Genomic DNA, 24,312 nt, shown 5'->3' with positions numbered 1-24,312 from the left:
AGTTAAAAACGTAGTTGAAAATAGTATCATTTTTTTACGTAATAAAAAAAATAATATTAAATATTTTATAAATTAGTAAATAAAATAGTATATATTTTTATTGCAGCATAAAACTAATATTAATTTTATTCGAGAATATTTTAAGCAAAATTGTATGGGAAGCAATGATTCTCTTGTTCTATATACGCTTTGTCGCTGCAATTAGAATCTGCTATTTTTTTATGCCTATAAATTAACCTATTTATCTTAATTAGAAACGCGTATATAAGAATGAATTCGTTACATTTTAACATTATAAATATTTTAACTTCTCGTTTTTGTTTTTGTTTAGGTTTTTTTAAATTTTATAGGAATGTCTTGAGATCCTCCCAGCCCCTTTTACAGATATATATTTACCCATGAATATTTTGAATTTCTTTAATCCATTATCATTTGTATTATTTTCAAGTTATTTTATCGAACCATTATTTACGTATTTACATTTCCGTTTTTTTTAAAATTTATTTACTTTTTCTTTATTATCAACACGTTGCCAATAAGAAATATATATGTCATTGATTTTATTTTGTTTATAAATTATAAAATATTATGTACAAATAGTGTTGCTTAATCGGCTAAAAAGTACACCTAAGCCTAAAAATTGGCTAAAATAAATTAGTCAAAAATTCTGCCTCGATGCCTAGCATTAATTATTATTTATTTTAGTAAAACAATTTATTTTATTTATATTTAATGTAAATACTTTATTATCAACAAATAAACATGATATGATTTAATATTTTTTATTTATATTGTTATATTTTGAAATGAAAATAAAATTATTAATTTGTTGTTTTTTTCGGTTATATTGCGAATGCTAAGGTAAACTGCGAATGCTTATGTAAATTTTTTTATATATTATCTTTTATTTGTAGTGAGATCCATTTTCCTATGATATAAATAACTTATAAAAAATTAAATATTAGATATATTCAATAATAAAGAAATATACATTAATAGTTAATTATCTTTTATCTCATAATAAATCGTTTAAATCTTTTAATATAATTATATTTTAAATTTCAATGATATTAAATCCGCATGAGGCGTATTATTATTTTATAAAAAAATTTAAAATTATTTTTTGTTTTATTGTATTCTAATATTGTTTTATTACTTAAAAAGTAAGCTAAATTCTATATATTATCTATCATTCGAAAAATTGCAAGAACAAATATAGGTTTTTATAAATTACATATGATCACATTTTAATGGTTAAAGTAAGAAAAATTAATTTTTTAAAATAATTTTTGCATATGATATTGATCTTTTTTATAAATAGCCACTTTGTTTTTATTGCCATTAGTGCAATATTACCATACAATAATATCATTCTAATAAATGATATCACAGAAAAATTTTATCAAAAATATAATGTTTATAAAAGATTATTTTACACCTAACATAAAAATGTATATAATGTATAAAGATTTACCATTTTTAGGAGAAACATATAATTTAGATAAGGGATTCCGGTAATTTTATAAATGTCGTTATATTTTATTTGTAAAATGATATATTGGTTTAAGTAAAGAATGGAGAGGGGGGGATTGGTGTATTTGTTCGAATTTTCAGTTGATTTCGAAAGATTTTGATTTGCTATTCTGAGATATAATAATTTGGGGTTTTAACGTCGGCTAATATCTAATGAGAATTGTTGGTGGGTTAAGCGTCCATGTATTTCTTTTTCTACAAATTTTGTTTTGTTAAGTTAATCGTTAAAGTAATATAATTTGATTGTTTAAATGACCATGAAAAGGGTCTTTGGATTTTGTAGCGAACTTTTGGTTGAGTGGCCCTAAAATGGGCGTTTGGGTGTTATGGCCCTAAAAAGGGCCTTTGGGTTTTATGGCTCTAAAAAGGGCCTTTGGGTGTTATGGCCCTAAAAAGGGCCTTTGGATAAATTAATTCTGAAATAAATTAGTGCCTACTGGTTAATTTTTATGTAGGAACTATAACAACTAGGCTCTAGTTCTATCTGATCTAGATTTTTTAGATTGACACGGTTTTTTAGATCCTGTAGGTTGAATTAATGTCAATCCACCACATTTCGAGGCAATTTTTTTTCGTTTATTTGTACTATGTGATTTAAGCACATTTAATATTATTTTTTTACTGATCGTCACTTATCTGGTCCCATTCATGACGTGGTCAGAAAAATCTTTCAAATAACAAGAATCATTTTTATGCAATTCGTTAAATTGTATATTACGAATTTGTTTGATATCTCTAGGAGTAAAATAATTTTCTTCATTAGCTATTAAATCTTGGTACACGTCTTTTGGAGGCTGATGTACTACCTTTTCCTTAATTTGTCGCATTATACATACTGGGTTACGTCTATAAACCCCTGAGTAGTTTCTGTTGTTTCCACGTGGAAACAACCCTGGATATGTTCCTATGTATTCAACTATAAATATAGATTCAATAAGATGAACTGAGCTGTTTAAATATTTATCTAAATGGCATATTCTTCTTTTATACGTTTCACAATTTTTCAATTTTGTATAATAACGATTTAAAATTACCAAATCCTGAGGATTTGGTTGTGGTTTTGCTGCAATAAATATATGATTCTATCGTTTTGTGGTGGACTTGCCAAATAAGTCATCCTTAATAACCATAGGACAACTGCTAATTGTATTATCAATGATATTTATACTATGCTTGTCTCTAGCAATTTTTGGTCATGAAGAGGAACATCTCTACATGAGACTCTTGACAGCAATTGAAATAAAAATTAATAGAAAGTATTATGATATAGATGATAAATTTTACAGTGCAGCAAAACCACAACCAAATCCTCAGGATTTGGTAATTATAAATCTTTATTATACAAAATTGAAAGATTGTGAAACGTATAAAAGAAGAATATGCCATTTAGATAAATATTTAAACAGCTCAGTTCATCTTATTGAATCTATATTTATAGTTGAATACATATGAACATATCCAGGGTTGTTTCCACATGGAAACAACAGAAACTACTCAGGGGTTTATAGTCGTACCCCAGTATGTATAATGCGACAAATTAAGGAAATGGTAGTGCATCAGCCTCCAAAAGACGTGTACAAGATTTAATAGCTAATAAAGAAAATTATTTTACTCCCAGAGATATCAAACAAATTCGTAATATACAATTTAACGAATTGCATAAAAATGATTCTTGTTATTTGAAAAATTTTTCTGACCAGATAAATGAATTACTAAAAAATATTCATTAATATCCAATATTAAAAATAAAATAAATATAAGCCCAGACAGAGTATGTTCGCTAATATTATATACTAGTTAATGTTGGATAATATTAAATATATTTGTTCTCAAGATTATCCTAGTATTATAGGTGTTGATAAAATTATAATTTAGGTCCCTTGTTTGTGACGACAACAGTTTTCAAGAATCAAGTGCTCATGTCTAAATATTCATAAAATCATCCTATATTCTTTGGTCCTATATTTTTTGCATGGCAGCTCTGATTATGAAACTTTTAGCATTTTCTTTTCACACTTTGAAGGCGTCTTCAAAAAAAATAAAATAAATGTTGAAAATCTTATATTCGGCAGCGATGAGGAGCTAGGTTTAATAATTTCGTTAAGAAAGAATTTTAGTAATTCTACACATATATTATGCACCTATCATATGAAAAAGATTCAAAACTTATTTTTACAGGATAAAGAGGGAATGGATTCAAGGACAAGAGAAGATATTGTAACTAAAATTTTTGGCAAAGAAGGACTTGTATTTTCATTAAGCGATAAAATCTTTGGAGAAAAAGTTGAAAAACTGCGAGATTATTGTAGAGATAAACAGTTTATTAAATTATTGAAACATATAGATGCCAGTTTAAAAAATAATTTATTTTTATATGTATATTTACCTTTAAAAAATAAGGTGATATCGTATCTTTATACTAACAATAACTGCGAATATTTAAATAATGTGTTAAAAATAAAGTTTAACCGAGATTCTACAACACCTGTGCATATGATGGTCAATAAAATTTATGAATTAAGTTTAGCACAAGAAAAAGATTTTGAAAGAGCTCTTCTTGGTATGGGAAATTATTATTTAACAAAAAAGTATGATGTGACAAATATTCGTCATGAATGGCACCATATAAGTGACGATCAACGTAAAAAAATAATATTAAATGTGCTTAAATCACATAGTACAAATAAACGAAAAAAAATTACCTCGACGTGTGGTGGATTGACATTAATTTAACCTACAGGATCTAAAAAACCGTGTCAATCTAAAAGATCTAGAACAGATAGAACTAGAGCCTAGTTATTATAGTTCCTACATAAAAATTAACCAGTAGGCACTAATTTATTTCAGAATTAATTTATCCAAAGTCCCTTTTTAGGGCCATAACACCCAAAGTTCGCTACAAAATCCAAAGACCCTTTTCATGGTCATTTAAACAATCAAATTATATTACTTTAACGATTAACTTAACAAAACAAAATTCGTAGAAAAAGAAATACATGGACGCTTAATCCACCAACAATTCTCATTAGATATTAGCCGACGTTAAAACCCCAAATTATTATATTTCAGAATAGCAAATCAAAGTCTTTCGAAATCAACTGAAAATTCGAACAAATACACCAATCCCACCCCCTCTCCATTCTTTACTTAAACCAATATATCATTTTACAAATAAAATATAACGACATTTATAAAATTACCGGAATCCCTTATCTAAATTATCCCCTAAAAATGGTAAATCTTTATACATTATATATATACATTATTATGCTAGGTGTAAAATAATCTTTTATAAACATTATATTTTTGATAAAATTTTTCTGTGATATCTTATTTATTAGAATGATATTATTGTATGGTAATATTGTAATAATGGCAATAAAAACAAAGTGGCTATTTATAAAAAAGATCAATATTATATGCAAAAATTATTTCAAAAAATTAATTTATCTTACTTTAACCATTAAAATGTGATCATATGTAATTTATAAAAACCTATATTTGTTCTTGCAATTTTTCGAATGATAGATAATAATAATACGCCATCTTTCGGATTTAATATCATTGAAATTTAAAATTTAATTATTAATATTTTTAATATAATTATATTAAAAGATTTAAACGATTTATTATGAGATAAAAGATAATTCAACTATTAATGTATATTATTATTGAATATATCTAAAAATTTAATTTTTTATAAGTTATTTATGTCATAGGAAAATGGATCTCACTACAAATAAAAGATAATATATAAAAATTTTTACCTAAGCATTCGAAGTTTACCTTAGCATTCGCAGTTTAGTCCAAACCCTGTTTTTTTAATAAAAAAAATAATATGCTCCTATTGTAAAAATGTAATATTCTTTTTAAGATAATTTATTAGTGATTATGACAATCTTCTTTGTAAATACTATTGTTAATTTTATTAGATAAAACAAACAATTTTTAGGTGAAATCTTTTAAATTTTTTTTTATCAATTTTGTAAAATTATCAATTTTTTTATTAAAGGTGTTTTTTTTAAATAATTTTTTAAAAATATTTATATTAAACTTTTTTGATGTTATTTTATATGATCTTTTTAAGGATAATATTTTAATGTGACAATTGTCATAATCGTTATTTTTAAAGTTTTTTGAATTTTTTTGACGAAAATATGTTAAAATAAGTATTGATAACATGTTTAAATAAAATTTAGTGAAGATGTACCGTAGAAAGTGACAATTGTCATAATCGTAGTTTTTAAAGTTTTTTGAATTTTTTTAACGAAAATATGTTAAAATAAGTTTCGATAACATGTTTAAATAAAATTTAGTGAAGATGTATATAGATAAGTGACAATTGTCATAACCGTAGTTTATAAAGTTTTTGACATAAATTGGCTAAAATAAGTATTGATAACATGTTTAAATAAAATTTAGTGAAGATGTACCATAGAAAAGTGACAATTGTCATAATCTTTATTTTTAAAATTTTTTGAATTTTATTGACGAAAATATGTTAAAATAAGTATTGATAACATGTTAAAATTTAGTGAAGTTGTACTCTAGATAAGCGACAATTGTCATAATCGTTATTTTTAAGTTTTTTGAAGCAAATGGGTTAAAATTAGTGCTATAATTAATTTTATAGGTTAAGAAATTAAAATACAAATATTTATTTATTTTTAAGCGAAAGATAATTTGATTGATAAATAATATTAACTCGACATTTTTTTCTCTATTTTTTCATAAAATTTGATGTAAATATTAATAAATTTTTTTTATTAAATATTCTTAAAGGTGATTTTTATTAATATTAATATTAAGTGTTGTTTATGAATTTTTAAATGTGGCTTTTGTGAATAATTAATTTATGAGATAGCAGTAGAGGTGTTATTTGCATGACCCTAATTTTTAAAATATAAAAATTTCCTGCTCCTTTTTTTCAAAAAAAATTAGGCCTGGCCGGGATTTTTACTCCGTACTTTATATATTCAGGGCCGGCCCGTCCTGGATTTTTTTAATGTTGTTTTATGTTAAATATGTTATCAATACTTATTTTAGCCTATTTACGTCAAAAAAACTTTAAAAACTATGATTATGACAATTGTCTTTATCTATGGTACATCTTCACTAAATTTTATTTAAACATGTTATCAATACTTATTTTAACATATTTTCATCAAAAAAATTAAAAAAACTATAAAAATAAGAATTATGACAATTGTCACTTTCTTTTCTATGGTACATCTTCACTAAATTTAATTATAACATGTTATCAATACTTATTAAACATATTTTCGTCTTAAAAAATTCAAAAAACTTTAAAAATAACGATTATGACTTGTCACTTTTCTATGGTACATCTTCACTTAAACATATTATCAATACTTATTAATCTATTTTTGTCAAAAAACTTTAAAAATAACGATTATGACAATTGTCACTTTTATACGGTACATCTTCACTAAATTTAATTTAAACATGTTATCAATACTTATTTAAAAATATTTTCGTAAACAAAATTCAAAAAACTTTAAAAATAACGATTATGACAATTGTCACTTTTCTATTGTACATCTTCACTAAATTTTTATTTAAACATGTTATCAATACTTATTTTAATCTATTTTCGTCAAAAAAAACTTGAAAAATAACGATTATGACAATTGTCATTTTTCTACGGTACATCTTCACTAAATTTTTATTTAAACATGTTATCAATACTTATTTTAGCCCATTTACGTCAAAAAAATTCAAAAAACTTTAAAAACTACGATTATGACAATTGTCACTTATCTATGGTACATCTTCACTAAATTTTATTTAAACATGTTATCAATACTTATTTTAATATATTTTCGTCAAAATAATTTAAGAAACTTTAAAAATAACGATTATGACAATTGTCACTTTTCTATGGTACATCTTCACTAAATTTTATTTAAACATATTATCAATACTTATTTTAATCTATTTTCGTCAAAAAAAATCAAAAAACTTTAAAAATAACGATTATGACAATTGTCACATTAAAATATTATCCTTAAAAAGATCATATAAAATAACATAAGAAAAGTTTAATATAAATATTTTTAAAAAATTATTTAAAAAAAACACTTCATTTAATAAAAAAAATAGATAATTTTACAAAATTGATAAAAAAAAATTATAAAAGATTTCACCTAAAAGATTGTTTTTTTATCTAATAAAATTTACGATATAAATCCTAATAAGAGATGTATTTACAAAGAAGATTGTCAAAATCACTAATAAATTATATTAAAAAGAATATTACAATTATACAATAGCAGCATATTATTTTTTTTATTAAAAAAACATCAAATAAATAAATTTATTTTCATTTTAATATAAAACATTATAAATAAAAAATATTAAATCAAATCATATCATGTTTATTTGTTGATAATAAATATTTACATTAAATATAAATAAAATAAATTATTTTACTAAAATAAATAAATAATAATTAATGCTAGGCATCGATGCAGAATTTTTGACTGATTTATTTTAGCCAATTTTTAGGCTTAGCCCATTTTAAGGCTTAGCTAATTTTTAGGCTTGGCCGATTTTTAGGCATAGCCGCTTTTTAGGCTTAGCCGATTTTTAGGCTAAATAATTCGGCTTAGTCGAATTTTAGGCTTAGCCTAATTAGGATTAGCCGATTTATTCACTTAAAATCTCGCTCGGCTAAGCCGTTTTATAGTCGGCTAAAATTAACCGATTACGCAACACTATATACAAATAGAAACGCGTTCTACAAATATTTAAAAATAATTCCGTAATACACGATTAAATATAATTCAGTATATAAATAACTTCTGTCTCCAATTTTTTCGCAAGTCTTCCTTCGTAAAGATTTCCAACCAAATTTCTTTCATCTCCTTATGATTTACCATTTCATAGAAAGATTATTGATTAAATATTTTCCTCTTTTCCCACCACCATTCCCAGGATAATTCCCAAATATCGCTTTTCCACCAAAAAGGATTATCAATGAAATTCGCCTATTTAATTATATAAGGGCTATGCCAAGTCCTGCCTTTTGTCGGTGGGGGGGGGGGGGTTACCTGAGAATCGCAAATAATGCGTAATCAGAAATTTCTATGAATCATAAATAGTGTTGAGTAATAAATGGCGATGGATCACAAATCATGAGCTATAAGATTTTAAATAAAAATATAATATAGATAGAGGGCTGAAATGAAGGGGAATAATGTTAGGAGCAACGAAATGGCCAGCTTTACAAAAAATAGGATTAAAAATATATATAGTTTTATATAAATTATAAATATATAATGCTAATTATTATCTCGATCTGATTATAATAAAATAACGAAGATATAGTTTTTGTGAATATGGTAGGTGCGACGAAATGCTAAGTTTTAAAAAGGTAGGATCCTTAAGAATAGATATATAAATTTAATTAAATAATAAAAACAATATACCTTGTATATTTTTTTGTAAGCTAAACAAATAATCATCAGGGATGTAAAAGCATATTGTCCGGCTCGACAAATGGATAGCTTTAAAAAGATAGGATCCTTAAGAATAATCATAAGGGATAAAATAGCACATTCTTAGAATAAAATGGTTAGCTTTAAAAAATAAGGATCTTTAATAATAGATATACAAGTTTATTTGAATTATAAAAATATCGTACAATATATTGCTCTTTCATTACGATAAAATAGTGAACCATGCATAGTTTTTTACTGAATTTTGTTTTTTAATTGAGTAATACAAAATAATCCACAGGAATGAAAAGGAATACTGGTACGTACGATGAAATGGCAAGTTTCAAAAAAGGTAGGATTCTTAAGAATAATCGGAGATAAAAGGGTATATTGTTTAGCACGACAAAATAGTAAGCATTAAAAATTAAAGATCTTTAAGAATAGATATATAAATTTATTTAAATTATAAAAATATCATACTACGTATTCTTTCGATACGATAAAAATAGAAAACAATGTATAGTATTTTTTTATTGCCTTTCTTTTTTTTTACTAGTAATGCAAAAGAATCCGCAGGAATAAAAGGGAAAAATGATAGGTAGGTGCGATGAAATGGCAAGTTTCAAAAAAGGTAGGATCCTTAAGAATAAATATATAAATTTATTTAAATTATAAAAATATCATACTCTGAATTTTTCTTTCGATACGATAAAAATAGAGAGCCATGTAAATTTTTTATTGAATTTCTTTTCTTTAACTGAGTAATTCACAATAATCTGCAAGTATAAAATTGAATAATGGTAGGTGCGACGAAATGGCGAGTATCAAACGAAATAAGAGTTATCAAACGAGTCGGCTTAACTACGACTCAAATCAAGTTTTGAGTCAATTAGTCGACTCATTTTTACGACTCGAGTTTTGAACTTGAGTCGTGAACTCAATAAATAGTTTATTGAATTTTATGAACTCAATTGCTTAGTGTTATTTAATGGTTAATTGTGTAAAACCCAGATCCGTGGCTTGAGTCTAAAAATCGACTAAACTAGCAATGAGCACAAACCCCAAGCATAACCAATATATTTCAAGTTGTTTTTTCTTGAGCTTATTAAGGTATATAAATATATTATTATTAGAGGCATCAATCGATAGCTAATTAGAACTATTAAATAATTAGCAAACCAAGAGCCACCTCTATGACAATTACTACGTAGGTTAGGATTAATTTTATCAGCACCAAATATTGATATGATGGATGGGTATCAAATAAGTATAGTTTTACCTTAATATGGTGTATATAAATTTGACTTGGGAGCGGGGGTAAAAAATAAATATGGTTACTCGTATAAAATTTTTGACCATCGGATTTCTCTTAATGGGCATGTTTAGATCTTAACATTTTATTTTTAACTTTTGTACAATATTAAGAGAAAAATATCTGCAAGATTGCCAAATTAGGGTTTAATTTAAGTTCAGAAATTTTAAACTCTATTTAACGGAAATTTTGATTACATGAGCTTAATCGAAATTCCTAAAATTATTATCCTTTGTTTGCAAATAAAAGATTCTTCCTCGTAACATTACCCAAAAACCGTTTGAAAAAAACGTTATGTATGGAATTTATCTTATTTATTATTGCCTGAGCTCTTTCCTGATTTAAATATAGAAAATTATAATCTTCAAGAATAGTGTTAGACATAATCGATTGGCTAATTAAGAGGTTAATTTTGAGGATTAAGATATATAATAATATATTTGTTTAAAAAAAACCCCTATTTATGAACTCCAAACTATTTTTTACCTGAGATATTGTCCTGATCTTTAATATAAACCATGAATTAAAATTTTACAATTACAATACAAAAATCTATATAAAAATATGGTCTCCCCTACATTCTAAAAATTAATCTTTTTTACATGAGTATATTCTAAAAATTAATATCTTTTTTCCTTAAGTTGGAAAAAGTAAAATAAAAATATACCCCCCCCCCCCCCTCGCCTAGGTAAGTATTTCCAAAAAAATAAAATTATTCCCCTCACGCAAGGTCTATAAGTCGAAAGGTTGCATGATACGAAAGGCTAAAACATAATATTGAAAGAAAATGTTTAATGAGAATTTTGATTGATTTATTGCTTTCTTTACGAGAAAAATATTATAATAACATTATAATATAATATATTAAAAAATTGGAAATTTTAAGATCTTTTCAATTTTTTTATTAATTCTTTGTAATATTTGGGGTTTAAATTAAATTTAATTATATTAATTTTTAAATTAAAATTTTGATTAAATTATATTTCGTTATGAATACAACAATTTAAAAAAAATGGAATTTCGAATTTTTAAGTGTTTTTTTCAAAACGAAATTAGTAAGTATAAAGATATTGTAAGTACTAGATTACGAAGTAATTAACAAATATAAATTAAATGGTAAATTTTTTTTGAAAAATATTTTTTTGTCATGACTAACAAAGGTAAAAGGATAACATTTTTAACGTAATTTTAAGTATTTTTATATCATTGAACTCAGAATTAAATTCTCTATAGAAAATGCTTAAATGTATTTTTTTACCGGTGGGTCTATTTATCGCTCGGCTAGAAAATATCGCTCGGCTAACCACATAATAAATCATTTATTACTAAATATCGCTCGGCTAGTAAATGTCGCTCGACAAACCACATGATAAATTATTTATTACTAAATATCGCTCGACTGGGAAATATCGCTCGGCTAACCACATAATAAATTATTTATTACTAAATATCGCTCGACTGGGAAATATCGCTCGGCTAACCACATAATAAATTATTTATTACTAAATATCGCTCGACTGGGAAATATCGCTCGGCTAACCACATAATAAATCATTTATTACTAAATATCGCTCGATTGGGAAATGTGGCTCGGTTAACCACATAATAAATCATTTATTATTTAAATTACGCTCGGCTAATTACATAATAAATTTTTTATTACTAAATATCGCTCGGCTTATATTTATGTATTAAATTTCCAAACATTTTCCAGTGGGTTTTCACTTTCCTAATATTAATTGAGAATTAATTAGTTTATAAATAAGATAAAGGTTTGGACAGGTGTAAAAAATTATCTATTAGATATTTTAGCTTCAATACTTTTATAAAATTAAAATTGCTCATAACATATTTTATTTATTAAAGTAAAAGAAATAATATTCTATCCGCTAGATGGCGTCTTTAAATTTTTTATTATAAAATTTAAAAATAATATTTTTGAATGTGTTTAATAAATTTCGCCATATTCTATCATGATGACTAAAATATTTATGATTTTTTTATAGCATTATCTATATTTTGGTAAAAAATTAGTAGTCTTTTTTAAATTTTGCAATTTTTATTAATCAGATAAATTAATAACGATGGTAATTCATTTTATTCATTCATATATAAATCATAATTATTTTTACCAAATTGATATATAATGTTATTATAATATAATTGCGTTCATAAAATATAATTTGTTCGGCAGAGAAGATTTAAATATACATTTAGGATAATAAAATTATATATATTGATGAAATAGATTATGAGCAGGGGAAAATTGGGGAAAAATAAGGAATTAAAATTTATAAAAAATATTTTATCGAGTCCTTTCTGCTTTAATTCTACGTCGCTGATGTGGTTTTTTTGAGCCTTTTGGTTTTAAAACAGATAAAGTTTTATCTAATGAATGTAATTTATCTTTGCTTTGACTATTAAGTAAATTATTTAATGTATCATGACAATCTATCGATTCGGGTATTAAATAATTGCGATATTCATTATTTAAAAAATATTCTCCTTTTCCTGAGAAGGATCTTTTAAATTCTTTTTCTTGTAACATTGTGATATCCTTAATTTTTTCGATTAATTCTTTTAAAGGACGTTGTTTCCAGTTTATATATGATTTTAAAACATGGTTCATAGATTCGCAGTTGTTATTTGTCCATAAACAATTTATTATTTTATTTTTTAGGGGAATGTAAACATGTTCATAAATTACTAAATATTTAAATTTTCATTATTACAATAATTGTATAAATCGTTTAATTTTTCATTATATATTTGGTCATTCCGAGAAAATAAAATCCCATTAAAAGAAAAAATATCCTGTATAATTTTTTTAGACATAACAGCATTTACACCTTGTTTTTCCGACAAATATTTTCTTATATTGTCTTTTAAATGACGTGTGCATATTAAATGAGTATTAAATTTAAATATTTCCTGAATAGGTTTTACTATAGCCTTTTCTTGGTCACTACCAAATATGATATTTTTAATATTTATTTTATTTTTTAAAAATACAGAATGCAAATGAGAGAAAAAAGTATGATAAGTGGTCATATCAGAATCTCCATGCAAATATATTGGTCCTAAATATATAGGGGATTCATCTGTTTTATATCTCTTAACTGCTATATGTTTAAATACTATAGCAGTTAGGTATATCACCCAAATTAAATGTTTTATCAACGCCTAATATACAGAAGTCAGATTGGTTTGACAAAAACTTAATAGTTTTAATAATAAAATGAGTATAACAAATTATCGATGGTGTTTTCTCTTTGATGTGAATTATTGATTGGATAAATGGCGAAATATGTAGATCATTAGTAATTTGTAAAATATTAATCGCAAAATTTAGAGGTACTTTTGTATCTTTTTTAAGTTTATAATTTAAGTTATAAATTTGTTTTAAATTTTTTGGTTTAATTGGGTCTTTTTGAAATATATAATTATTATAAATATTGCGACATGTTTGATTGTCCTTTATTTGATTTCTAATGTTTGATAATAACTGATTTGAAGTCCGTACATAAGGATTTACAATCTTTTTGGAACTTCCATGGCAAGCGGGACCTGGCCATTGTCCTATATATTCAACTAAATATATATCTTTGAAATCGTAATTAGGCTTCTCAATAAAATTAATTTTTAAAATTCGGCGTTTATACTCTTTACTTCTCTTTAAAATACTATAGTATTTATAAAGAACAATTATATTTTTGGTTAAATGTTGAGGTTCTATTTTTTTAAAAATTCTAGAACCACCTAGATGAGTGTCCTGCCTAAATAGGCCATCTTTAAAAATATACGGACCTTGAACAATATCATTATATATATTATAATATAATTTTCTTGAGCTTGATTTTGAGCCTGTCCATGGCCCACAATCATCTATATATAAATTTTTATTCTTATAATTTGTAAAATTATTATTAGAAATTAAAAAATACATATTATATTTTATACCTAAAGGTATTTCGCGCAATATATTATTGGGAGAAAGCAAAATTTTTATGGATTTTACAATGTTTAAAAAAACCCATAGTTTGGATGACCTCCTTCGGCTATAATATTGTTTAAAAAAAAAGGTAAAGATTTTAATCGGATATCTTCGCTACATGGTTTTTTTAGAATATTTTCTATCGAAAATGATAAATCTTTTATGATATTGTTGGACAGTTGGGGTTTTTTTGTTAATGTATTAATATAATTATTTGGTATGAGAGATACAAAGTGATTGATTCTAATATTAAATATATCATTTGGACATATGATAGATGTCCACATGATTAAAATATGAGGCTTTAAACTCTGGCTTACACCCCTGCCATAAAGGATATCGGTAAAAGCTTTTAATGAATTTGATGGGCATTGGTTTGCCAAGAGCAGCACTTAATGCGCATATATGAATTTGCTCAGCCCAAACATTTATATTTAGAGCCGAATCGAGTATCTCATAATACTCATTCACCCATATATTTGGATTAATTTTATAGTTTTGGAAAAAATCAGGATGGTTTTTATCATAATATTGAGGATTTATAATTATTTCTATTGCCGTTATCAGTCTTAAAAAAATATGAAGTGTTTGTGGTTTATATAACGACATTGAAACCGCCCGGTAAAAGCAATTACCAACAGATTCAATTTCCTGCGGAATATAATTTTCTAAGATTGGAGATTGCGCCATTTGTATAATTTTTTCACTTATAGAATCTTTTGATATTTTCTTTAACGTTATTGGTTGTGGCTCTCTTAATTTATTTTTTTCTATTAAGGCCATAGCTGGATCTCTTTTTAATCTGCAAAAATAGAAAAAATTAATTTTTTTTCAAGTGATGAATCTTGAGTAAATAAAAAGAACGAAGATAACCCTAAATCAAATAAGATTTTTATAAAATGTAACCATATCAAGGTTTTATCAAAATTGACTAAATAAAATTTCTTGATATCAAATAAAATTTCTTGATATCAAATAAAATTGCCAAAATCTTTGATTTCCAATTTGGATGTATGAAAATGTGAGTGCTGTCTGAACCCTTGTGCGAATATTCAGAGTCGGCACACAACATTGGGTAAAATTAATATTTATATTAATATTTTTTTAAAACAATTCAAAAACTACCCTACCAGTCTAATTTCCTAATAAAAACAGCGATTTGTCAAATTTTATTAAATTATGGCCCTAGAATGATATTATATAGTTCCATATTGTTTTTTTAAATGATGGTCACCAGAACTCCAAATGATAAATATTTTTACGGTGAATTCTTAAACTAAATATAAGATTAATTTTAATAAAAAATTTGTATCTGTTATTTTAACTAAATTAAGTTTTTTCTGGGCACCGAACCTGAATCCCAACCTGGTTCAGATATTTTTTGCAAATAAACTCGAACCCTTTTTTAATAGGGTCACAGCATGTAACAACCTATGTATCTTTATTTGAATAAAAATTAAAAACCATAATAAAATAATTGACTATATTTTGTGAATCATTTTATAGGTAAAGAAAATATGAAGAGTAAATGAATATTAACCTTAATATAGCATCCTCCATTGTGAATATGAATTCGAAAAAAAATTGATATGTAATAAATAAATGATTATATTTTGAAGTGAATTGTGATTGTGAATATGAATTCGAAAAAAAAATTTATGATGTGTAATAAATGATTATTTTGAAGTGAATTGTGATTGATATTATGTTATTTTAATTTTTAACTATTAATACTTTTTGAATCCTTTTGCCGCCTGGCTGGCATCTTAAAATTTGAGTTTTATTTTTTTTAATATTAATAACTTCCGTTTTTTACATATTTTTTTTTCTCATAATAGCATAACTTTCAATTGTATTTCCCTCCCTTTCCTTTTTTTCCCCAAAAGAAATTAAATAATAAAAATATTATTTGTTTCCATCTTTTTTTTCAAAAGTTGAAATCATAATTTTCATCTATTTCTATAAAAATCTATCATGTTTTCTTTCCAAGATGTCACAAATCTATACTTTTTATGTTATCTACTAAATTATAAAGTATCAAAGCTACCAACCGATTTATCAATTCTCATATTTTGAGATTGCCCTATATCGCTTAGAAGTAAAACAGAAATAATGCTAAAAAAAATCCTCAAACGTCGAGAATAAATACTCAACTTTCAGAAAATACTGAATATAATTTTTTAGAAATATTTCCGTTATTTTAGCGGCAGAATTATTTTTGAAAATTTAAACAAAAATTATTTGGGAATTTTTTTCCGGTTTTTTTTCAAGGATTTATTTTCCCCTATATTTAATTTAAAACTTAAAAAATGGGTGTATTTGCATCTAGATCCATTTAAAAAGTGTATTTTAACAACTCTGGGGATCATATATATAAAATAATAGTTTGTATAATTCTTTATAAATTTGTTAATATATAAAATATTTTTAAATATAGAATCGGCTCAAACGGCTTATTGAGCCGCACTAGTCTGAGCCGTTTTTTACGACTACGGCTCGAGTTCAGGGTCAATAAAACTCGACTATTTAACTATACTACCCTGAACCGGATTCAGAGATTTTTCACTGAACTCTCACCCGAACCCATTTTTTTAGAAGGGGGGTTTACAACTCTGATATATATTGATGAAATATATTCGATATTCTAGAAATATTGGATAATTATGATTATCCTATATAATTTCTTAATACAATAAGGCAAAATTTATTAAACGCATTCAAAAATATAATTTTTATATTTTATAATAAAAAAATTAAAAATATTTAATAGAATATGGCGAAATTTATTAAACACATTCAAAAATAATTTTTTATATTTTATAATAAAAAAATTAAAAATATTTAATAGAATATGGCGAAATTTATTAAACACATTCAAAAATAATTTTTTATATTTTATAATAAAAAAATTAAAAATATTTAATAGAATATGGCGAAATTTATTAAACACATTCAAAAATATTATTTTTAAATTTTATAATAAAAAATTTAAAGACGCCATCTAGCGGATAGAATATTATTTCTTTTACTTTAATAAATAAAATATGTTATGAGCAATTTTAATTTTATAAAAGTATTGAAGCTAAAATATCTAATAGATAATTTTTTACACCTGTCCAAACCTTTATCTTATTTATAAACTAATTAATTCTTAATTAATATTAGGAAAGTGAAAACCCACTGGAAAATGTTTGGAAATTTAGTACATAAATATAAGCCGAGCGATATTTAGTAATAAAAAATTTATTATGTAATTAGCCGAGCGTAATTTAAATAATAAATGATTTATAATGTGGTTAACCGAGCCACATTTCCCAATCGAGCGATATTTACTAGCCAGTAATAAATGATTTATTATGTGGTTAACCGAGCCACATTTCCCAATCGAGCGATATTTTGTAATAAATGATTTATTATGTGGTTAGCCGAGCGATATTTCCCAGTCGAGCGATATTTAGTAATAAATAATTTATCATGTGGTTTGTCGAGCGACATTTACTAGCCGAGCGATATTTAGTAATAAATGATTTATTATGTGGTTAGCCGAGCGATATTTTCTAGCCGAGCGATAAATAGACCCACCCCATTTTTAACGTAATTTTAAGTATTTTTATATCATTGAACTCAGAATTAAATTCTCTATAGAAAATGCTTAAATGTATTTTTTTTACCTATGCGGTTTGAAAAATATTTTTTTTGTCATGAAAACTAACAAAGGTAAAAGGATAACATTTTTAACGTAATTTTTATCAAAAAGACTGACAAACGGAAAGTTTATAGGGGACAGGGGTTCGGAACGAAAACGATAAGCTTTATATTATCAATTTAAATTTTCAATTTCTTTTTCTTTTGTACCTAACAAGATTAATCGAATCTTTTTCTTTTTTAAATATACTTTTATCACAAGGAGAAAAACAAACTTTATTAAGTAATTAATTAATTTTTTAAAACAAATTTGTTTTTTTTTACTAAAAAAAAATAAATTAAACAAAAAAAAACTCAATAATATTCAAATCCTCTATTATTTTTTTTCTACACTATTTATATTATATTAAAAAAAAATAAACATTATTTTTTCGCAAGGTCTAAAAGTCGAAAGGCTGCATGATACGAAAGGCTAAAAAATAATATTGAAAATAAAAATAACAAAGAAAATGATTAATGTGTAATTTGATTGATTTATTGCTTTTTTTACGAGAAAAATATTATAATAATATTACATTATAATATATTAAAAAAATGGAAATTTTAAGATCTTTTCAATTTTTTTATTCATTCTTTGAAATAAATTGCGGTTTTAATTTTATTTAATTTTATTAATTTTTAATTTATATTTTTAATTAAATTATATTTATTTATTTAAAAAAAATGGAATATAATATATTAAAAAAATGGAAATTTTAAGATCTTTTCAAACTTTTTATTAATTCTTTGAAATAAATTGCGGTTTTATTTTTATTTTTTTTTAATTTTTATTTTTAATTAAATTATATTTGGTTATTTTAAAAAAATGGATTATAATATTTCAATTTTTTTATTAATTCTTTGAAATAAATTGCGATTATAATTTTATTTAATTTCATTAATTTTTAATTTATATTTTTAATTAAATTATATTTGGTTATTTTAAAATAATGGAATTTTTAAAATTATATGTATATTCTATTTAAGTTTTTTTTCAAAACTAAATTGATAGTAAGTATAATGATATTGTGAGTACTGGATTAGGGAAAAGGCTAACATCTTATATGCAATTTTGAATATTTTTATATCATTCTACTCAGAATTAAATTTCTTATCCAATTATGTTTAGATGTATTTTTTTACGTTTCCGGTTCAAAAAATAACATTTTTGTCGCGAAAACGTTCGAAGGGAAAAGGCTAACATCTTAAGTTTAATTTTATAAATTTTTATATCATTGAACTCAGAATTAAATTTCCTATCTAAATATGCTTTGATGTAATTTTTTACGTTATCGGTTCAAAAAATAAATTTTAATAATTTATTTGTGGTAAAAACGTTGGAAGGGAAAAGGCTAACATCTTATATGCAATTTTGAATATTTTTATATCATTCTACTCAGAATTAAATTTCCTATCCAATTATGCTTAGATGTATTTTTTTACGTTTCCGGTTCAAAAAATAACATTTTTGTCGCGAAAACGTTCGAAGGGAAAAGGCTAACATCTTTAGTTTAATTTTATAAATTTTTATATCATTGAACTCAGAATTAAATTTCCTATCTAAATATGCTTTGATGTAATTTTTTACGTTATCGGTTCAAAAAATAAATTTTAATAATTTTTTTGTGGTAAAAACGTTGGAAGGGAAAAGGCTAACATCTTATATGCAATTTTGAATATTTTTATATCATTCTACTCAGAATTAGATTTCCTATCCAATTATGCTTAGATGTATTTTTTACGTTTCCGGTTCAAAAAATAACATTTTTGTCGCGAAAACGTTCGAAGGGAAAAGGCTAACATCTTTAAGTTTAATTTTATAAATTTTTATATCATTGAACTCAGAATTAAATTTCCTATCTAAATATACTTTGATGTAATTTTTTACGTTATCGGTTCAAATAATAAATTTTAATAATTTTTTTGTGGTAAAAACGTTGGAAGGGAAAAGGCTAACATCTTATATGCAATTTTGACTATTTTTATATCATTCTACTCAGAATTAGATTTCCTATCCAATTATGCTTAGATGTATTTTTTTACGTTATCCGGTTCAAAAAATAACATTTTTGTCGCGAAAACGTTCGAAGGGAAAAGGCTAACATCTTAAGCTTAATTTTATAAATTTTTATATCATTGAACTCAGAATTAAATTTCCTATCTAAATATGCTTTGATGTAATTTTTTACGTTATCGGTTCAAAAAATAAATTTTAATAATTTTTTTGTGGTAAAAACGTTGGAAGGGAAAAGGCTAACATCTTATATGCAATTTTGAATATTTTTATATCATTCTACTCAGAATTAAATTTCCTATCCAATTATGCTTAGATGTATTTTTTTACGTTTCCGGTTCAAAAAATAACATTTTTGTCGCGAAAACGTTCGAAGGGAAAAGGCTAACATCTTTAGTTTAATTTTATAAATTTTTATATCATTGAACTCAGAATTAAATTTCCTATCTAAATATGCTTTGATGTAATTTTTTACGTTATCGGTTCAAAAAATAAATTTTAATAATTTTTTTGTGGTAAAAACGTTGGAAGGGAAAAGGCTAACATCTTATATGCAATTTTGAATATTTTTATATCATTCTACTCAGAATTAAATTTCCTATCCAATTATGCTTAGATGTATTTTTTTACGTTTCCGGTTCAAAAAATAACATTTTTGTCGCGAAAACGTTCGAAGGGAAAAGGCTAACATCTTTAGTTTAATTTTATAAATTTTTATATCATTGAACTCAGAATTAAATTTCCTATCTAAATATGCTTTGATGTAATTTTTTACGTTATCGGTTCAAAAAATAAATTTTAATAATTTTTTTGTGGTAAAAACGTTGGAAGGGAAAAGGCTAACATCTTATATGCAATTTTGAATATTTTTATATCATTCTACTCAGAATTATATTTCCTATCCAATTATGCTTAGATGTATTTTTTTATCGGTTCAAAAATACATTTTTGCGGAAACGTTCGAAGGAAAAGGCTAACATCTTAGTTTATTTTATAAATTTTTATCATTGAACTAGAATTAATTTCTATCAAATATGCTTTGATGTATTTACGTTATCGGTTCAAAAATAAATTTTAAAATTTTTGTGGTAAAAACGTTGGAAGGGAAAAGGCTAACATCTTATATCCAATTTTGAATATTTTTATATCATTCTACTAAGAATTAAATTTCCTATCCAATTATGCTTAGATGTATTTTTTTACGTTTCCGGTTCAAAAAATAACATTTTTGTCGCGAAAACGTTCGAAAGGAAAAGGCTAACATCTTAAGTTTAATTTTATAAATTTTTATATCATTGAACTCAGAATTAAATTTCCTATCTAAATATGCTTTGATGTATTTTTTTACGTTATTGGTTCAAAAAATAAATTTTAAAAATTTATTTGTGGTAAAAACGTTGGAAGGGAAAAGGCTAACATCTTATATGCAATTTTGAATATTTTTATATCATTCTACTCAGAATTAAATTTCCTATCCAATTATGCTTAGATGTACTTTTTTACGTTTCCGGTTCAAAAAATAACATTTTTGTCGCGAAAACGTTCGAAGGGAAAAGGCTAACATCTTAAGTTTTATTTTATAAATTTTTATATCATTGAACTCAGAATTAAATTTCCTATCTAAATATGCTTTGATGTAATTTTTTACGTTATCGGTTCAAAAAATAAATTTTAAAAATTTTTTTGTGGTAAAAACGTTGGAAGGGAAAAGGCTAACATCTTATATGCAATTTTGAATATTTTTATATCATTCTACTCAGAATTAAATTTCCTATCCAATTATGCTTAGATGTATTTTTTTACGTTACCGGTTCAAAAAATAACATTTTTGTCGCGAAAACGTTCGAAGGGAAAAGGCTAACATCTTAAGTTTATATCTTTATCATGTATAATTACCTGGATAAAGGGGTGGGTATGAATTTGATTAATAATTTCTAACATGTTATCTGCAAAATTAGGATAAATTTTGCGACAAAAATGTTATTTTTTGAACCGGAAACGTAAAAAAATACATCTAAGCATAATTGGATAGGAAATTTAATTCTGAGTAGAATGATATAAAAATATTCAAAATTGCATATAAGATGTTAGCCTTTTCCCTTCCAACGTTTTTACCACAAAAAAATTTTTAAAATTTATTTTTTGAACCAATAACGTAAAAAAATACATCAAAGCTTATTTAGATAGGAAATTTAATTCTGAGTTCAATGATATAAAAATTTATAAAATTAAACTTAAGATGTTAGCCTTTTCCCTTCGAACGTTTTCGCGACAAATTATTTTTTGAACCGGAAACGTAAAAAAATACATCTAAGCATAATTGGATAGGAAATTTAATTCTGAGTAGAATGATATAAAAATATTCAAAATTGCATATAAGATGTTAGCCTTTTCCCTTCCAACGTTTTTACCACAAAAAAATTTTTTAAATTTATTTTTTGAACCAATAACGTAAAAAAATACATCAAAGCATATTTAGATAGGAAATTTAATTCTGAGTAGAATGATATAAAAATATTCAAAATTGCATATAAGATGTTAGCCTTTTCCCTAATCCAGTACTTACAATATCGTTATACTTACTATCAATTTAGTTTTGAAAAAAAACTTAAATAGAATATACATATAATTTTAAAAATTCCATTATTTTAAAATAACCAAATAATTTAATTAAAAATATAAATTAAAAATTAATGAAATTAAATAAAATTATAATCGCAATTTATTTCAAAGAATTAATAAAAAAATTGAAATATTATAATCCATTTTTTTAAAATAACCAAATATAATTTAATTAAAAATAAAAATTAAATAAAAATAAATATAAAACCGCAATTTATTTCAAAGAATTAATAAAAAAATTGAAAAGATCTTAAAATTTCCATTTTTTTAATATATTATATTCCATTTTTTTTAAATAAATAAATATAATTTAATTAAAAATATAAATTAAAAATTAATAAAATTAAATAAAATTAAAACCGTAATTTATTTCAAAGAATTAATAAAAAAATTGAAAAGATCTTATCCATTTTTTTAATATATTATAATGTAATGTTATTATAATATTTTTCTCGTAAAAAAAGCAATAAATCAATCAAATTACACATTAATCATTTTCTTTGTTATTTTTATTTTCAATATTATTTTTTAGCCTTTCGTATCATGCAGCCTTTCGACTTTTAGACCTTGCGGCCTTTCGACTTATAGACCTACCCTTATTTTTTCTAAAAAAAATAACATTGCAAAATAATATTATAAAAAAAAAATAATAACTATTTTTATATAAATAAACGACGGCGAGACACTAATATATTACAGAGATAACTATACCACTTATAAATAAACAATATATGCATCGCGTCAACATCCCCAGATAGGACAATTTTAAGTATTTTCATATCATTGAACTCAGAATTACATTCTCTATAAAAAATGCTTAGATGTATTTTTTTTACCTATGCGGTTCGAAAATTATTTTTTGTCGCGAAAACTAACAAAGGGAAAAGGCTAACATTTTTAACGTAATTTTAAGTATTTTTATATCATTGAACTCATAATTAAATTCTTTATCCAAAAATGCTTAGATGTTTTTTAGTTTCCGGTTCGAAAAATATTTTTTTTGTCGCGAAAACTAACAAAGGGAAAGGACTAACATTTCTAACGTAATTTTAAGTATTTTTATATCATTGAACTCAGAATTAAATTCTTTATCCAAAAATGCTTAGATGTATTTTTTTACGTTTCCGGTTCGAAGAAATTTTTTTTTTGTCGCGAAAACTAACAAAGGATAAAAGCTAACATTTTAACGTAATTTTAAGTATTTTTATATCATTGAACTCAGAATTAAATTCTCTATCCAAAAATGCTTAAATGTTTTTTACGTTTTCGGTTCGAAAAATATTATTTTTTATATATTATAAATTGTGAAAGTGTGACTGCCACAGTGTGACAAGGCTTTTATATATATTATAGATAGGTATATTATTCAGTACAAATATAAATGACCAATCTGTATATGCAATGTATAAATACTTAAAATAAATCATTTATTTATATATAAAGAAGACTTTAACACTAAAAATAAAAAATCTAAAGCCTATTAGTTTAATAGGGACATAGGAAAGTTATTATTTAAAATATAAATAATTAAAAAAACCCTTATTTACTATGAATGAATTTTTATAAGAAAGAAAGATATATTGTTTGCCATGCTTTAAAATTAAATTTACAAAAATCATATTTATAAATTGAAAATATATAAATACCATGTTTAGGATCTAAAAATGATTCGTATTATATTAGGCGCATTAGT

General features: G+C 24.0%; 1 protein-coding gene across 1 annotated transcript in view; it reads right to left on the bottom strand.

Moving 5' to 3' along the window:
- LOC135927446 (zinc finger MYM-type protein 1-like) overlaps positions 1–24,312 on the bottom strand; it is a 279,857-nt gene that overhangs the window by 207,010 nt on the left and 48,535 nt on the right. The window lies entirely within an intron of this gene.

The sequence above is a fragment of the Gordionus sp. m RMFG-2023 genome, chromosome 3, assembly GCF_954871325.1.
Source record: "Gordionus sp. m RMFG-2023 chromosome 3, tfGorSpeb1-WG-v2, whole genome shotgun sequence".
Lineage (NCBI taxonomy): Eukaryota > Metazoa > Nematomorpha > Gordioida > Chordodea > Parachordodidae > Gordionus > Gordionus sp. m RMFG-2023.
The sequence above is the reverse complement of the archived record's forward strand: the minus strand, read 5'-3'. Positions and strand labels throughout refer to the sequence as shown.